The sequence below is a fragment of the Balearica regulorum genome, chromosome Z (assembly GCF_011004875.1).
Source record: "Balearica regulorum gibbericeps isolate bBalReg1 chromosome Z, bBalReg1.pri, whole genome shotgun sequence".
Lineage (NCBI taxonomy): Eukaryota > Metazoa > Chordata > Aves > Gruiformes > Gruidae > Balearica > Balearica regulorum.
The window spans coordinates 2284747-2301156 of NC_046220.1; the positions used below are offsets into that span (position 1 = coordinate 2284747).

Consider the following 16410-nt stretch of genomic DNA (forward strand, 5'->3'; position numbering starts at 1 on the left):
TTTGCTATGCCATTCTACTGGTTGCAGGCAAAAAATGGTAGCAAAGAAAATATTAATCAATTGGCAGTAGGGCTTTTTAAGCAAAGGTTACACCAGAGACAAAGGAAAGGGGAGGCTGAGGTTCTGGCTCTGGGAAAGGCTTGTATGATTTTTCTGGAGCAAACTACAAAGTCTGGAAAAGGGGAAAAAATAAGAAGCCATTTTTATTTCTTAAGACTGTTGTTTGGTGAGTTTATTCAATATGTTTTATTTGCACACATGATTAGTATGATGATAATAGTAAAATATCTAAAAGAATGTGCCAGAATTCCAAAGTGCTAAATCAGAAAATGTTTATGGGAGAGAATAATTTTTACTCCCTCAGCTTTATACCTAGAATACAGTTATCCCACAGGAATTAAAAACATACCACCTTGGATTTCTGATTTTTTTTCCGAAGTCCTCTTTGTGCTTTAAAACCTGCAAAAGATATCCTGTTTCATGTATTGGATGCTTTAATTTTTAAAATACAAAATAAAAACCACTGATAATATTCAGGGTAGAAAAATAACTAAATGTGGTGTATGTAAGACAAATACTGAAATTTGTTACTTGTTTCAATGTTAGCATAACTTCTTGCTGAAGATTCAAGGAAAGAAAAAAAATAAATTCATAGTCTATTTAATTTTGATTAAAAAAGACGTAATTAAATTTCTACCTTTCAAATATAATGATGGTGATTTGCATTTTTGAAGAAAAAAAATTGTTAAGCAGTGGAAATCAGAGAACTGTTCCCACTGCTGGTCATGTCCATAGTACATTTTTTCGCCTTTGTTGAGCGTGCATCTTCTATGAGAGACTGACAGTTTGTCCTATAACCATGAGATAACACAGGACTGGACAACCACTAAATTGAACGGTCACACAAAAACAAGGTGGGAGCCACAGAAACTCTCTGTTTCTTGCATACCTTTAGGGGACCAAGATTGTGACCCTAGAAAGTGCAAGAGCAAAATGAGCAGAGAGCCTTCAACCTCCCCCTTCCCAGGCACGAGGTAAGGAAATCTGATGGATAAAAGGATGTTGCAAACTCAAACACATCCTTCTGAAACAACGACCAAACTCATCCATCCATTTTAAGGAAAAGAGACCAAACTTCCTGGTCACACATGTAGCACCATTTGTTACTTGTTATGACCTGCAGTGAGCCAACTGCCACCGTGGGGTCATGGAAACCTGAGGAGCAATTAACCCTTTCGAAACACCAACTAGTTAACATTATGTCCTGACAAGTAGAGGAAATGATGGTAGCACAAGATTCCCTTAACTAAATAATAAAACATAGAATTATAGAATCTTAGAATCATAGAGTCACAGCATCATAGAATCATGGAATCATAAGATCATAGTGTCTTGGAATTGTAGAATCTTGGAATCATAGGATGGTTTGGGTTAGAAGGGACCTTTAAAGGTCATCTAGACCAACCCCCCTGCAATGAACAGGGACATCTTCAACCAGATCAGCTTGCTCAGAGCCCTGTCCAACCTGACCTTGAATGTTTCCAAGGATGGGACATCTACCACCTCTCTGGGCAACCTGTTCCAGTGCCTCACCACCCTCATAAAAATAATTTCTTCCTAATATCTAATCTCAATCTCCCCTCCTTCAGTTTAAGACCATTACCCCTTGTTCTGTCACTCCATGCCTTTGTAAACAGTCTCTCTCCAGAATTCTTGAAGGCTCCTTTAGGTAATGGAAGGTATTCTGAGGTCTCCCCGCAGCCTTCTCTTCTCCAGGCTGAACCACCCCAACTCTCTCAGCCTGAGGTCTCCACAGCAGAGGTGCTCCAGCCCTCGCAGCATCTCCATGGCCTCCTCTGGCCTCGCTCCAACAGCTCCGTGTCCTTCTTGTGCTGGGGACCCCCAAGCTGGATGCAGCACTGCAGGGGGGTCTCACCAGAGCAGAGTAGAGAGGCAGAATCCTCAACCTGCTGGTCACGCTGCTCGACATGCAGCCCAGGACACGGTTGGCTTTCTGGGCTGTGAGTGCACATTGCTGGCTCGTGTCCTGTTCAGCTTTTCATCCTCCAACACCCACAGGTTCTTCTCCACAGGCTGATCTCAATCTCTCCATCTCCCAGCCTGTAGTGATACTGGGGATTGCCCAGGGCCATGTGCAGGACCTTGCACTTGGCCTTGTTGAACCTCATGAGGTTCACATGGGTGCACTTCTCCAGCCTGGCCAGGTCCCTCTGGATGGCATCCCGTCCCTCAGAAGTGTCAACTGCACCACTCAGCTTGGTGTCATCAAAATGTAAGGTATATGAGTGCAAATAATGAGATAGGAAATTAATTTGCAATCAATACACATGAAACTATTACATGGCTCTACCACAGATTTAACTGTGATTACTTAATCTCATTTGGGTCAACCTTTCCATGCAACTTTCAGTTTTTAAACCAAATGAGGGCTCTTCATGTGGAGTAAGCTGGTCATAATTCCTATGCCTTCATGTTTCTCTCAAAGCAGTTGGAAACAATCCTGCTTCAGCTTTATTTGTTTTAATTTAAGTTTAGGAAAGTATAAAGTTAAGGCAGGACCTCAAGAACTCAAAGAAATTTCAGAGTTGAAACTCTGCCAGGTAACATAAATAGATTAGCACATACACTGACAGGCCAGGAGCAGTTAAGAATAAAATATCAAAGAAGCTATGAGAAATAAAAACAGCCAGAGATCTCTAGAGCAGATATTATATTATTAAATTAATTACCAGTGCAAGTGGTACATATGTAGACAGTACCACATGCTAAAGCGAGGGTACAGGCAGGTTGGATGTTGAATTTCTCTGCTCCTTCATTTCTTCCTTTCTCCACTTCATTAATCCTCATGTCAAAGGAGAGCTGTTTCTGACCATACATGTCACTGGAGGTTTATCTGGTTAATGGGGATTCTGTAAATTAAGCTGGGATGTTGCAGCATAATTCAGTGGATTATGCCTTCAAATAACATTTCCAGACACCACCCTCTATTTTCTTTTTCATATTTCCACCCCATTGTCTCAGATGACTGTCTTACAATGGTTGTGATTAAAGATTTAAAGTTAACACTGGTTACCACAGTGCAGTGTCTGAAATACTGAGCCTGTTTCTCCAATAAGATAGATACATCAGGATAAATATTTTAATGACAAAGTCAGTATTTTTTTTTCTCAGTGATTACTGTTAAAAGCCTTCAAATATTTATAGATTTTTATACACCTCCTCATTGTCAACACTTACCAGAACCTAACCTTTTTCTAGTGAATCAGTTCCCCCACTCTGTTAATGTATTTTTGTTTCTAAATTCTATTCCAAGGTCACTTTTCACAGGAAATAAAAATGTGGCCTTAACTGGCTGATGTATGGCATGAAAACGGTGGAGCAATTTGAGGGATTCAGTAATAGCAAATTACCAGGACTGAATGATCTCCCTCCAGAATTCTGAAGCCAGAAAATTATTAAGTACAGTATGTATAGATGGGAATATACATTGTCATTTTAAGATAGTAATAATAATATATAACACCTCCCATCCCCCTTCTTAGTGATTGAAAGGCCCTAATACTGTTGACTTCAGGGTTTTGAGTTTCTTTTTAAAAAATGGTATAAAATTTGAGACTCATTTTGCTGCTGGAAAAACTGTTAAGTTCTTCTAAAGGAGATGATAATGCAGGACTTGGAGGAGAACAACCTGAAAGGACCAAAACATTGCTTCTGTAAGCAGGAGATGAATTAGGGCAAAACAGGTAAAAGTAAGCAAGGAATAAAACCCCCTGGATTTTCCAAAATCTTATGATAAGGATGATCTAAAGAGAGTGTTTAAGGAAATAAATTGCTGTGTAGGAAGGAATAGACTCCTACCTTGGACTAACCTGGGTATTATTTTATTATTTGTAGTGCATTGATCCTCTCCCCTCAGCGTGAAGGTGAGTTAAAACTACTAGCAAATGGTGAGGATGGATAATCGCCTCTGCTGTGTTACTCTGGACGTGTCCATACAGCTGACTGGGAAGGAGAAGGTAAGAGCTAGCTATCGTCAATAAGTTGTTTTGAGGGACTGTAAAGCCAATTTGGCCAGTGGAAGGTTCTTGGGGCAACCGAGATGGCTATTGAACCCTGACTGCTCTGCCAAATCCTTGCAGGGTCCCACACTACACAACCTGTCTCTCTGTCCATGCCCAAGCAGACAAATCTCCTGACTTGCCCTGTGTGAGCAGACTACAGAGCCCACAAGGATGTCGATAGTGCCAGTGGGGACCCAACTATGATCTGCTTGTGAGGAGCTGTGAGCTAGCTTGTGTTCAGGGAATCCCATATTTAAAACCATAGCAATAACGCAACCAGCAATTAAAGAAGTTTGGTGGGTTTTTTTCTTTTTTTCTTTATGTGTGTGCGCCACACCTGTAAATAATACAGGCATCAATGTCATATTGTTATACTAACCACGTCTTGTTGGGTGTAGGAGCACATCCATGTTCATTCACCTCACTTTGGGAATGACACCTTTGTCACTGGGGTGACACACCTTGGACATAGGTTTTATTTAGTGTGTTGAATTGCAAAGCAAGTGGTTAGACCTCAGTCTGAGACTGACTCACCTTGGATGCACCCAAAGACTGTAAAAGAGAAGACTAGTTGAGTGGAAGTAGGCGAATGACAAAGGGCATCTCCTCTGCTCTACACAGACCCACAGACCAAAACCAGGAGGGCACATGGATGGAGAGAAATTAAGATTAATTCCTCTGTCATCTGGGTTGAAATCAAATGGGAATTCAGTGCCATTCTGTCAACTATTTTGACTGGATTTTGTAAAAGGGTTGGATTAGTTCATTGTTATTGTTCACTGTAGCTACTCATATAAACAGATAAATATGTGACTATTTAATCCGAATGCTCTTTTCCAGCTTCAAAATTATACAACTGAGAGCAAAGTTTGGCTAACTGAAAGTAATCAAACCTAATACTTCATTCTGTACAGTAACCTTTTTGCCTGAAGAGGTCAGGAAGGAAATATTTCCCGTGCTAATGGGTAACCTCAGTTTTATTTTTCAGCAGTTGACATGTACTTGCTTGTTAACGCTGGAGACACAACGCGCCACTGCCTAATTCTTTGTGGCAGAGGTGTTACTACTCTAGGTAGGAGAAAACATTTAACACCCCAGAAAGAGGTAATAGTTGTTCCCTTTGCTTCTCAAGGTACGGGTCAATCATCCCTCTGCGGTCCTCCAACTTTCAGTCTACTTCCTTGCACTTTCAATCAATCAGATGCAAGTTTTAAGGTATCCTGTAATTCTCTATGCCCTATTAACCACAAGCAAGCACAAAAGTGATGCAGGGCATTGGGTAACGGCGGCTCTTGCGCATGCGTAGGTACAAAACTCGTCGAGTACACCTCTGCCTAATGAGAAAGCACAGGTGTTCTGACAAGCAAGAAAAACAAATAAGAAAAAAAAGGCTCTATCCTGTCAAATACTGTGTGCATATCAAGGATCCGGATTACAAAGCAGACTTAACAGCAATCACATTTTGAGTAGAATTCGCTTGAATGTAACACCTTCTCCCTCTAAGGTTTTGAGTGTGGTATCTTAAAGAAGATCACACAAATTACTCATTCTGGGAACAAAGGCTCTTTTTTGAAAGCTGTCAGCTTGCTGACAGTTATGATGAGCATTTACTTCAGGCTTGTAAAACATATTAATCAAACTTGTTCCTATAGCTTCAGTCCAAGGAGGGTTACTGTTTCTTTTAGAGAAATGTTTTACATAAGTGAAGAGCTCTGACTACGTATACACCTTGAATGCCAACCACCATCTATGCCATTCATTTATTCGTAATGAATAAATACTAGCCTACACCTAGCTTAAGGAAGATTGAATCAGTATATGGAATTCTGTTTATTACAAGACTATTTGCCAAAGACCTATGCACCATTCACTGAACCTTGAAAAACATTTGAAAATATGGGTTGCATTTGCAAACTTCGATGTATGACATGGAGAGCTGGCAAGCTGCCTGGTTTCTACTTAAAGGATTGTCATTCTGGGAAAAATAAATTTCTCTAACTAGACAAAAGTCAATGTTTTCATGTTTTACTGCAATCAAACTGATATGGCTGACAATTTAATGTCTCAACACTTAAAATATCTGTGGATAATCAGTTACCTCAATCAATCATAACTACAAGATTTCTCTGTTTTCAAAGCCTGTATACATATGACTGAGATATTTAACAGTTTAGAGAAACCTCCCCATCCTTAATCCTTCATGATTTCTCTTGAGCCGTGCAGTTCTTTTTTTTTTTTTTCCCAAAATGTATGATTTCATAATTGCTGAAAAGAAAATAAAAATCCAACCCTGCACTGTAATCAGATTTTGAAACCTTTGTGTTAATGTCCTGTTTTATTTAATTTTATGTATATTTTATAGTCTGCTTGCCTGTCAAAAAGATGTGGAAATGTGCTGGCATTCCAGCTGAAGACATCATTATGAGTGAGAAAATGCTCAAGGCTTTTTCAAAGTGGGTGCTGAAACATACGTTTCTCTTCTTTGACTCCAGGGGATGCTAACAGCTGCCCCAGCAGACAGGTATTGCAAGGTCAAAGGCTAGCAGAGCTGTGTACCTACAGGATTTGACTGCCAGCAAAGTAGATGGGTAGTTTCTCAAAACTAATAATAAAAATAGCAACAATGATGAGAAGAAGAAGGAGCTGACAACAAAAATGAAAAGGAACCTGCAAGAAGTGAATTCTGGGTAGCGCAACACTTGGCAGAACTGATTTTAATATCTGACAGGTTGAGTTCACTAATCTTTGCTATTCATATTGACGTGAAACTTCATACAGTTTTAGAGATTTGTATCTATTAAGACATGCAGCAGTGTTCCTACAACATGGGAACAAGTTTGCTAGCGCCTGCCGTTCTTCCTCCGTGATAAAAATTGATATGAACTGTTTTAAACGCCTAATAGATAATTACTCTCAACACTCAATAAGGAAAGCTACATCTTTAAAGCCTCCTTCATCTTTAGAAAATAATAAAAAAAAACAAGGCCAAAAACCACCAACAAGACAAAACAACATTCTTCCCCCCCCATTCCCCCCCCATCCCTTTTGTTTCTTTGATTACTTGGAGCCTTGTAATCAAACTAAGCTTAGTTTCGGGACCCTTGGGGCAGTATCTCTTAGTTCCCTGTCAGGCTGCGTTGCAAAACAATCAATCTTGCTCTTGCGCTGGCTTGGTGGAAGTGCCACGACATGAGGAGTGCAATACTTTGCTCTTGCTGTGAAGCTTCGATGACAAAAGTTTTTATCAGAAGCTGACTGTATTTAGGGTTATGAATATGCAATGACTCTCATTAGTATTGAAGCACAGGAGCACGGGCTGACATCCCCCACCACTTTTAGCTGCTGCAGAGTCGTCTAATGAATCGTCTTGCTCTTTCACTCACACAGGCTTTGCTGTTACAGCTCCCCGTTCCAAGGGGAGTTGCCCAGTTTGAGAATACTATTGATGGCAGAAATTAATTGCCAAGAACCGCTCTTGATTTTGTTAAACAGCGTTGAGACAGTGTTTAAATTGTCAAAACAGAAAACCATTAAACTCTACAGGAGACGAAATCATTGCGAGTGAGAGGACTCACATGTCCATGTGCATAGTCATGCACAAGCACGCAGGTGTGACACGGGTACGCGTACGGTCTTGCAATCGTACCTGTGCATACAAGCATATGCCCGTGCACCAGTGACGGGTCTCAGAAACCTCATGCCCTGCTGATTTATCTGTTATTTTTCCAACCAGAACAAACAGGGATAATGGAAAGTTCTCCAAATGAGCAGGAATCCAATACATTGCTATTTGATCAACCCTTTAATACTCTTTCTTTTCCCCTTGGGACCCTGCCAAACATTTTTCAGCTCACACATCTGCAATCTTTGTGAATAAGTTACTGATAAGGAAGTTTCCAGCAAATGATTAAGATATCTGGCTTGATTTGTCGTATTTGAGGAGATGTGTAAGCTTTCAGAAAGAAGTGGAAATGACCCTTTTTTTCCCAATTGGTTAAATTAAGTATTTTTTTCCCCTATTCATCTGAAATATCTTCTGACATAAAAGGAGCTTTTGTGGCTCTCTGCAGATTGTGAAGGATAGAGTGAATTGAAACAGATAATATATTCCAGGAAGCATAAGTAGCATTCTGAAAGGTGTGCGCATACTGCAAATAATAAAGGATATGAGGTTCTCCCAAGAAGATGTCAGCCCCATGCAGCTCTTTATCCATTTAATCAGTAATGGAAATGGTCCCAGCGCAAGCAAGGAGGATCTGTTTAATTTTTACTGCGATTTTTGGCACCGTTGCTCTAACACGAGCTTGGCTTACCTCTTGACCCAACCCCAGGAGTGCCTGTTCTCATCAGCTGGAGAAAAAATAAACATAAAGAACATCTACATGTTGGGAGTATCAAATACAAGAGCAGTTTAAAATAAATGCGGTTCTGACAAAAGTGGCTCAAGTATCATACATCAAACACTTGTTACCTCTCTTGGCCTTAGTGATTGCACGTGACTAAGAAGGAGTGAGTGATAAAATCTGAAGAAAGATGAAACCAATCTGGCCCTTTTTAAAGATCATCAATCATTCTGCGCAGCCATGTTATTATTAGTTCCAGTAAGCCTTGTTCTCCCATTTTATGGACATCATAAACCCCCCACCCCTAGACCAATGCTACCATGGGAAATCATTTTTATGGGCAGCATCTTAGTGTGGGCCAATCAGATCTAATCACATAACAAGCTACTGAATTATTCAACGTTCTCCCTAATTTTGCATTCTTCCTGCACTTTGCTGTCACTGCAGGGTTTTAAAAGTATGTGTTTTTACAATATTTATTAAGAAGATAACCATACGCAGGAATTTTGCTTTCTGTGTGTCTTTCAATAATCATTTGTCCTCTTAGATTGTTGCAGTGTATACATTACTATATAGAGAGTATTTTTTTCTAAAAGGAATAGCAATCCACTATGTGGCACTTGGCTTTAAACTCTTTCAGCTTTTAAAATACCAAATGTAAGGACAACAATAGTGAAACAATTGTGTTCAAACATAAAATATTCAGATTTACTGAGCAAACTGTAACCAGCATGTCTCTTAGCTGTTGCTATGAATACAGGGCTCACATTGTATATGAAAATATTTCAGTTTTAATTGCAAATCTGTGCAGAGATGATTTGGGGTCTGTAATTAGCACATAAATTCCAGACTTTGTGACTGCTGTGAAAACACACATTATTTATGGAACGATTATCTAAATATAATTCAGTGTTTTTTGCTTTCAACAACTACTGTAAAAGTCTGATTTAATAAAATGTGAAAAATTTCCCGTCTCTTGCACTTGTGTTTACGTTATGAAGCATTCATTCCTCTGCACTGCCATTTCCCACTCGACCTGCAGTGGACTTTGCTTTCAGTGGCTCCATACTTCACTCACACCTCGGGGAGGTTTCTTCACAACCATAAAGTGCCAGGCACTTAATTTGTTTAAAATGAAAGCTTGGATTATGCAAATAGCTCTGAACTGCATGAACAGAGTGAGTTTATGTGACCTCCATCCTTGTGCTTTTCATCCAGGATAGAAGAGGGAATAGATAGGAGCCCTGTCTGAGCTGGTTTTAAGCTACCGTATGCAGATTTCCAGTTATCCGGACAGGGTTACTGGAAGGACAAAGTGGTCTCTCGTTCCCACCCTCTTATTGTCACCTGCAGGCTCAGCCACTTCTAGCCACCATCAGTGTAGGGTACAACCGGCACAAAATTTGTCTTCTTCCTTACCAGCAATCCCATGCATTTTTGAAGCTGGTTACTTGCACAACCTGTTTTACCGCGATAATTTTTGAACTGAGCATTTAGCTTGCCAGTTTCATGCTTGTCTCTAGGTTAAAGGCTGGAGTTTCTGGTGAAGGGGGTGGGCACCAGGTATGCGCACCTACCGCAATGGCAGGCTAAATAATAAAACAGGACCTGCATTCACAACAGCAGCAAAAATTCATAATATGGACTCAATTCACATCAGAACGTGGCACAGCTGAAACTTTCTCCCTTCTTTTTTCCACATGCTCTTGGGTTGCTCTGTATACAGTTTTCCTGTCTTTGAAAGAAAATCCTTCCCCACTCTCCCTCTGCTTCCCAAATGCGAGACACCTATCGCCGCCTTGCCTCTGGCTGCTCCGTCAGCTCTCTGCAATGGCAACCTCAACAGCCGCCACAATAATAATCACAATAATCACTAGCAGAGTTGCCTTGCCTCTCCCAGAGCTGCCCCCCGTTGCACCAAAAGCTGTGGCTGCAGGAGCACCCCATAGCCCACCCCATGGAAAGAGAGCAGGTGGGCTGGACATTGTCTCAGTGCTAGAAATGTACAATTTTTTTTTTTTTTTTTTTGTGTGAGGCTACCAGTATTTGCCCAGATCTGGAAGCAACATCTCCCCGTACATCCACCTGGTTGCTGGCGATGGAGCCAGGCAGGATCCGTGCACGGCGTACCTCGCAGCCCGGCCCCTGGGTGTGAGTTGTGATGTGAACAGCGATATCAATGTCACGGCGCACACGCTCCGCGAAGGGAGTTACGAAGAGTAATTGAGAGATTCAGCGTGAAGCCACTGAAAGCTGTAATTTAAAGTTCCAGTACTACTATTACCATTAAAATTTAAAGTGACAGAGGCCCAATTATGAACGGTTATTTTCTTAAATAAAATAGCTTTTTTTTATCCTTTGTGAAACACTCATTTCTGCCTAGCTGTCGCTGTCGCCAGGACCTGTCTTTGTGGCTTCTGGTGTCAGCGAGATGCTGAGCCTCCCGCCCCTGACGAGGAACGGATCAGCAGGGAAGCGAGTCTGGGAGGTTTGCAGGGGGTGGCAGAGCAGACTGCTTTGCAAGGAGATCTGCAAGGCGTCCAGCCTGCTCTCCTGGCAAAATTAGGCACAATTTTAGTATCTGAAGGAGACCCCAACCTTGTCCTTGTAAACTGGAAGTGGCATCCAGGGACAGTGGAGACACCAAGTCTGTCATCAGTAAAGAAAAAAAGGATGGATGAGACTGGAGATCTCTGACAGACAAGTGGGTTAGCATTTGCTATCACTGCTTCCTTCATAATTTTAACGTAAAAATTTGCTGATTGTTTACATGACAAACCTGAGCGTGCAGTACAGCTTATTAGGCTGTCTACTCAAATAATAATAATAAAAAAATCCCTGGACATTTATTCGGCTGGCGCTGCACCTAGATTCACTTCAGGTGAATAGGTTATACCGTCTTTAAAACATCAGTGGGACAGATGGCAAGAAAGCTACAGGACCCCAGTGCTTGCAGTGGTCTCACAATATTGGTATATCTGTCTTAATGCCTGGAATGGTGGGATGCCATGAGGACCTGAAATTTCATATGAGAAGGAAGGTACTGCTTTCTGGGAACACATAAAGTTTTAATGCAGAATCTCTTCGAAAAGATGGCAGAGTTCTGCTGCCTTTCACACAAGGACTTCCAAAAATGAAAGCAGCATTTGGCTCATAGGTAGCAGAAATTAGTCCAGGAATTTAGGGAAGTAGAGGTGTCCTGAGAATATCAGCCAGGCCATCTGATGTACACATGTACAAAATTCAGACCAATCAAATTGATTTTTTTCCATGTTATTATCAATATAAGTGCATTTTAGTTGCAAATTCAGAACAATGAATCCAGTGTTTTCAGGTGAGATCAGTGACACACAAAAAACCTGGGGAGTTACTAATAAATATCCAGGTAGAAAGGAAAGCAGCACACTTTTTGAAAACCTGACAGAATCAATTATTTCTCCTTACAAGTGATATCAGCATATTAGGTTATTTTCCTAGCCATGTCAAGCAGCTGCACACAAGACCATGACATACCATTCTTACCTTCATCGATGCTGCTAAACAGAATAATATGAGTTGTTTTCCATATATTGGTCATCATCTGCCTGAGCAGTTTTCTTTTTTAATCCCCACATTAAACCAAAATGTGAGTGATCAGAAGAAAACACCTGAGAAATCCCTCAGACCACACTAGAGAGCATTCACCAGGAGGGGTGTACATGCAGAAACACGCAGAAGTATGTTTGAAGGCACCTCTGGGGAGGCAGAAAATGATTGCAAGAGCAGAAGACAGGAATACACCCACCAACTCACGGAATAAACTCTGTTTGGTAGGAGTACTGTTGTTACAAAAGAAAGCTACAGAACAGAGCAGGGACACAATTTGGTGATGTGGTGGATCTTTTCCCTGGCTACTCCCCACAGCAGAAATTAAGGCCACCAGGTTTTTAATTATGGGCTGTAGACCATTGTCGGTGGTTAGCTTTCTGCAATACTGGCAAAGTCAGTGATGGGGTTCATCTGCTACTTTAAATATTTGAAATGCGGCACCATGTAGCAGCCAGAGGCCAGCATCCGCCTGTGCTAGGTGCTGTATAAACACAGGACCAAAGTGTCTGTCCTCCACGTCCAAGAGCCTACAACACAGGGAGACACTTAACCGTCCTGTTAAGTCCATGCTGGCAGTGATGCTGAATCCTAGAAGTAAAAATTTGTCCCTCATGTCACTCCAGTGACACCCGTGCACTTGTATCATCACATATTTGCTGCTGAGTTTGACCTGGCAAGAGCTGGTCCCACATTTGAAGTAAAGCACCGTCGTGTAGCATCCGCAGAGCAGCTCCTGCAGGCACCATCCGCACAGCTGGCTGAATACCAGGGCCAAGAGACCTCCGTGATTCAGCCAGGGTTTTCCTGCAAAGACCGGTAAAGACCGGTCCCATAGAATGCTAATTAGTGTTGGCCTAGCAAATGCTGGTGAAATCATTCAAGGAGGGACACATGCTCTGTGCAGATGGACAAAGCTGTGATCTGCTGCCAGATTGAGAAAAAAAAATAAAAATTAATGTTTTGCACTGTAGACACTCCTTACCTGTTTTAATTTTTAATAGAAATGTTCCTTTTTAAGTACCAGGAGCAATATGAGTTTAATGTGAGCTCAGAGGACTCTGCAACACAAGCATAATTGACTCTCTGCCATCACTTGCTAGATATTTTTTCCTTTCCCTTTCCGAAGTCTTAATGTTTCCTAAGTTCTTAATGGAAACAGAACATGCTAGAGAGCCAGCATTTGACACAGAGCTTACAATGTAGTAGTCAATATTGAAATTGGATTTGAATTATTGTGTAAGTAATTGCTGATAAGAAAAATGGAGTAAAAGGGCCATGGAAAGACATAAAGCACCTGCAGGCAATAGGCAAAGGAAACCAGAAATAAAAATGTTTACAGAGGTCAAAGGTTTAAATTTTTAATTGTTATTGTATCAGGGAAGGGAGGCCACTTTTTATGTGTGTGGCTTTCCTCTGTAAAATCAGAGTTTGTCTTACATGGGAGTTTGGTATCTTTCCACTAACCAGTGTCACAACTGAAAAGCCAAAGAGATGAACAATATTTACACTGAACCTTTGAACTGCTGGCCTGATACTATCACTCTTTTTAATCACAAAGTAGCTCAGTGTTTAACTAACCTTACTTTCATCTTCTCTGTCTCTGCTTGTGCTACATTACCCCATCTGCAATAAACAAGGAAGAGAGCTGTAACATCCTGAGTAGTGACTATAACCTGTCCTCCCCTTAATGACAGGTTTATGCAGTTCGTCAAAACCCATCATCTGAACAGATAAGATTGAATTCAGTGACTGCTGAATTGGACAGACTCTGAGCAGAAATAAAAGCAGTGAGGTGTCTGTGCTTATTAGGGGCTTCCTAATAAGAGAAGTCTTGGTGTCTTACTGAAAGGCAGCTTTACTGTCATCTATGGTGTTTTCTGGAAGCTGAAACTGGGAAAAAAAAAAAAAAAAAAGAGTGAGAAACTGTATTTGCTCTATTCACCAGACAAAACCTCATAATACTTCTTTAACTGGGAAAAGAACATTGCTACTTGAAAAAAATCTGGAGCCAGTCCTCATTTTAGGGGGCGGATTAGGGAAGATGAAGTCATCACATCCTTACCCAGGACTACTAACAAAGTTGTGTATTGCACATAAAGCTCCCAACCAGACTAACGTTTCTGCTAAAATGTTCAGTAGTGATCGTGTCAGTTGGGGTGCAACCTGAAGTTCCTGGTTAGGTTTCAAGGTAAACAACATGCTGGGCAGAACCAGAGTTCCTCCAGTCTCTAAAAACTTTTTGTTTCTCTTTCTTATCAAAGTTTTTAGCAAAAACCAAGCCAGAACAAAAATTAACGATTTTTATATGTTTTTGCAGAGAAGGATGGCTTCACGGCTTTTTCCTGCTCCTGTAAACAGATCTAACTATATGCATATGAGCAGCAGAACTCAGTGAGCTTTGGGTATTACTCCTTACCCATAACAGCATGAAATAGAGAAGGAGGGGATCTATTTAGTTGCAGTCTGGACCTGTGGTTCTATTTCCAGCTTTAGCAACAACTTTTCTGGTATTCTTGATAATGACATTTATTTTTTCTACATTTCAGTGTATTCACCAGTGTATTATATATTGAGGCTAGGGTCTTGATTTATTCAGGCAGAGTATTTTGAGATCCTTTAGGAAAGGAGGTATAGAAAAGGAAAGCTGTAACTGGAGATTAGCTGGCAAGTAACAACAGCTTATGGTGCCAGCACCTTGGGGTGACACCATCACCTCACAGTGTACCTCTTTCCTCTCCTCCGTTAACAGACCTGAGCCCAAACATTACAAAGATATTATTTGTGCAGACGCAGAGGTGAGCATTGCCCTCAGAACTGTCTCTGAGACAAAGGAAAATGTTTTCTTGTGGAGAAAGCTCATTAACAGTCTAAGCAATGATGGGATCAGCACTTGGGGTAACTCCAACACCACCTACTCAAACTGGCGAGGAAGAGAGTTAGAGACAGATCCTGGTGGCAGGATTAATATTTCCCCTGGCTTGGCTGTTGTGATTTATGTTCACAACTATTGAAAGCAAAAGAAAGAAAGATTTCAAAGCTGTGTTTGTATTCCCCAGCAGAGCTGTTTCTGATTTCCATTTTGTAGGAGATTTTCATTTCTCTTTTATCCATTACCAGGCAGACAAACCCCAAAGACTTCTACTAATTCTTATTCCCTTTCGTTGACATCACCACCAGATATAAATTTGGGAAAGCTACTCGCAGCATTTGGTTCAATTAATATGCTGGTGTTGTCGCTGGACTGGAGAATGCGTTACTACGTATGTTTGCGGCTCACCATCCCTTCAGCAGAGGAACTGGAGAGAAGAAGGGAAGGAAAGGAAATTTTTTAACCAGTTCATCTGCTTTCGTCTATCTGTGCAGTGTCTTTTCTGCCAGATAAATAGGAAACTAGGATGCGTGCCAGTTAACACCTTCGTGAACAATAAAATGCCTGTATACATGAGATAAGCCAAGTGGACACTGCTCTGATGCTTTCAGTCTATGCTTTGTTTATGTTTCTTCTTGGTCCTATTCCTTCTTTCATTCTTTAATTTGTATAAGCACATGACACACAGAGGGTGTTCATGCAGCTAGCCTCCCAGTGCTAGTGTGGAAGAGAATGAATGAACTATCATTAAAACACCTTTTACTTAACTGCCTCTGCATTAGGAGTACCTTAGTTGGTACACTAATGACAACACTGTCTGGAGCAAAAGGAGCTTACAAAAATCGACTCCATTTTGGTCCTAATTCCTGAGAATTAAGCATGTATTTGAGACTATCTTTGCTTAGGAAAGTCGTCCCTTAAAAGTATTTGAGAAAGGATGCAAGACACCCTTTAAATATAAGCATATCTTGATCCCAATAAACAGGCTTTGCATTTTGTAAATTTAATTTGCATCAACAGTGAAAAAGAAGTGCACATTGCTGTATGACTTTCATTTTAGCCTCCCCCTCCACTTCCCCAGGTATAAAGGGTAGAGTACTTTTGTAAACATATGGTTGGGCAGTATCTGCATTGATATTTTGCTTAACAATGAGGATGCTCTAATGAGCCTGAATTACATGAGCTACAGTTCCTGGCTACTGGGGCCACTGGGGCACTGGTCCCTGTGCGTGGCTCTGACTAGAGACAGCAAGAAGCATCCCAGGGCCTCTGAACAGAGGACTGGGAGTGGGACCACCCTCACACAACACGGTTAAGCAGTCTGGAGTAGCCTGACCTGAACTCTCAGCACAGATCTAGCCATAATGCTTTGTAGGATCAGATCCTTGACTTAAAGCAGTAGTGGAAAACTTGGGGTAGGTTAAATTGTCAGATACAGTGAAACGATGACAGATACGTCCATGGATGTCCAGCTGAAGGCGTGGCTCTTCCTCAGTAACACTGAGGACCCTAATCATACAACACAAGA

General features: G+C 41.1%; 1 long non-coding RNA gene across 2 annotated transcripts in view; it reads left to right on the plus strand.

Annotated features, from left to right (window-relative positions):
* The window catches only part of LOC142599415 (uncharacterized), a 37535-nt gene extending 28189 nt beyond the window's left edge, over nt 1–9346 (plus strand). Inside the window, exons 4-5 of one of the 2 annotated variants that reach the window (XR_012832968.1) lie at nt 3916–4037; nt 4161–9346. This is a non-coding gene — a long non-coding RNA (uncharacterized LOC142599415). Of the gene's footprint in view, nt 1–3915 lie in introns of both variants that reach the window. The other variant, XR_012832967.1, reaches the window with a different exon arrangement.
* The last annotated feature ends 7064 nt before the right edge of the window (nt 9347–16410 follow it).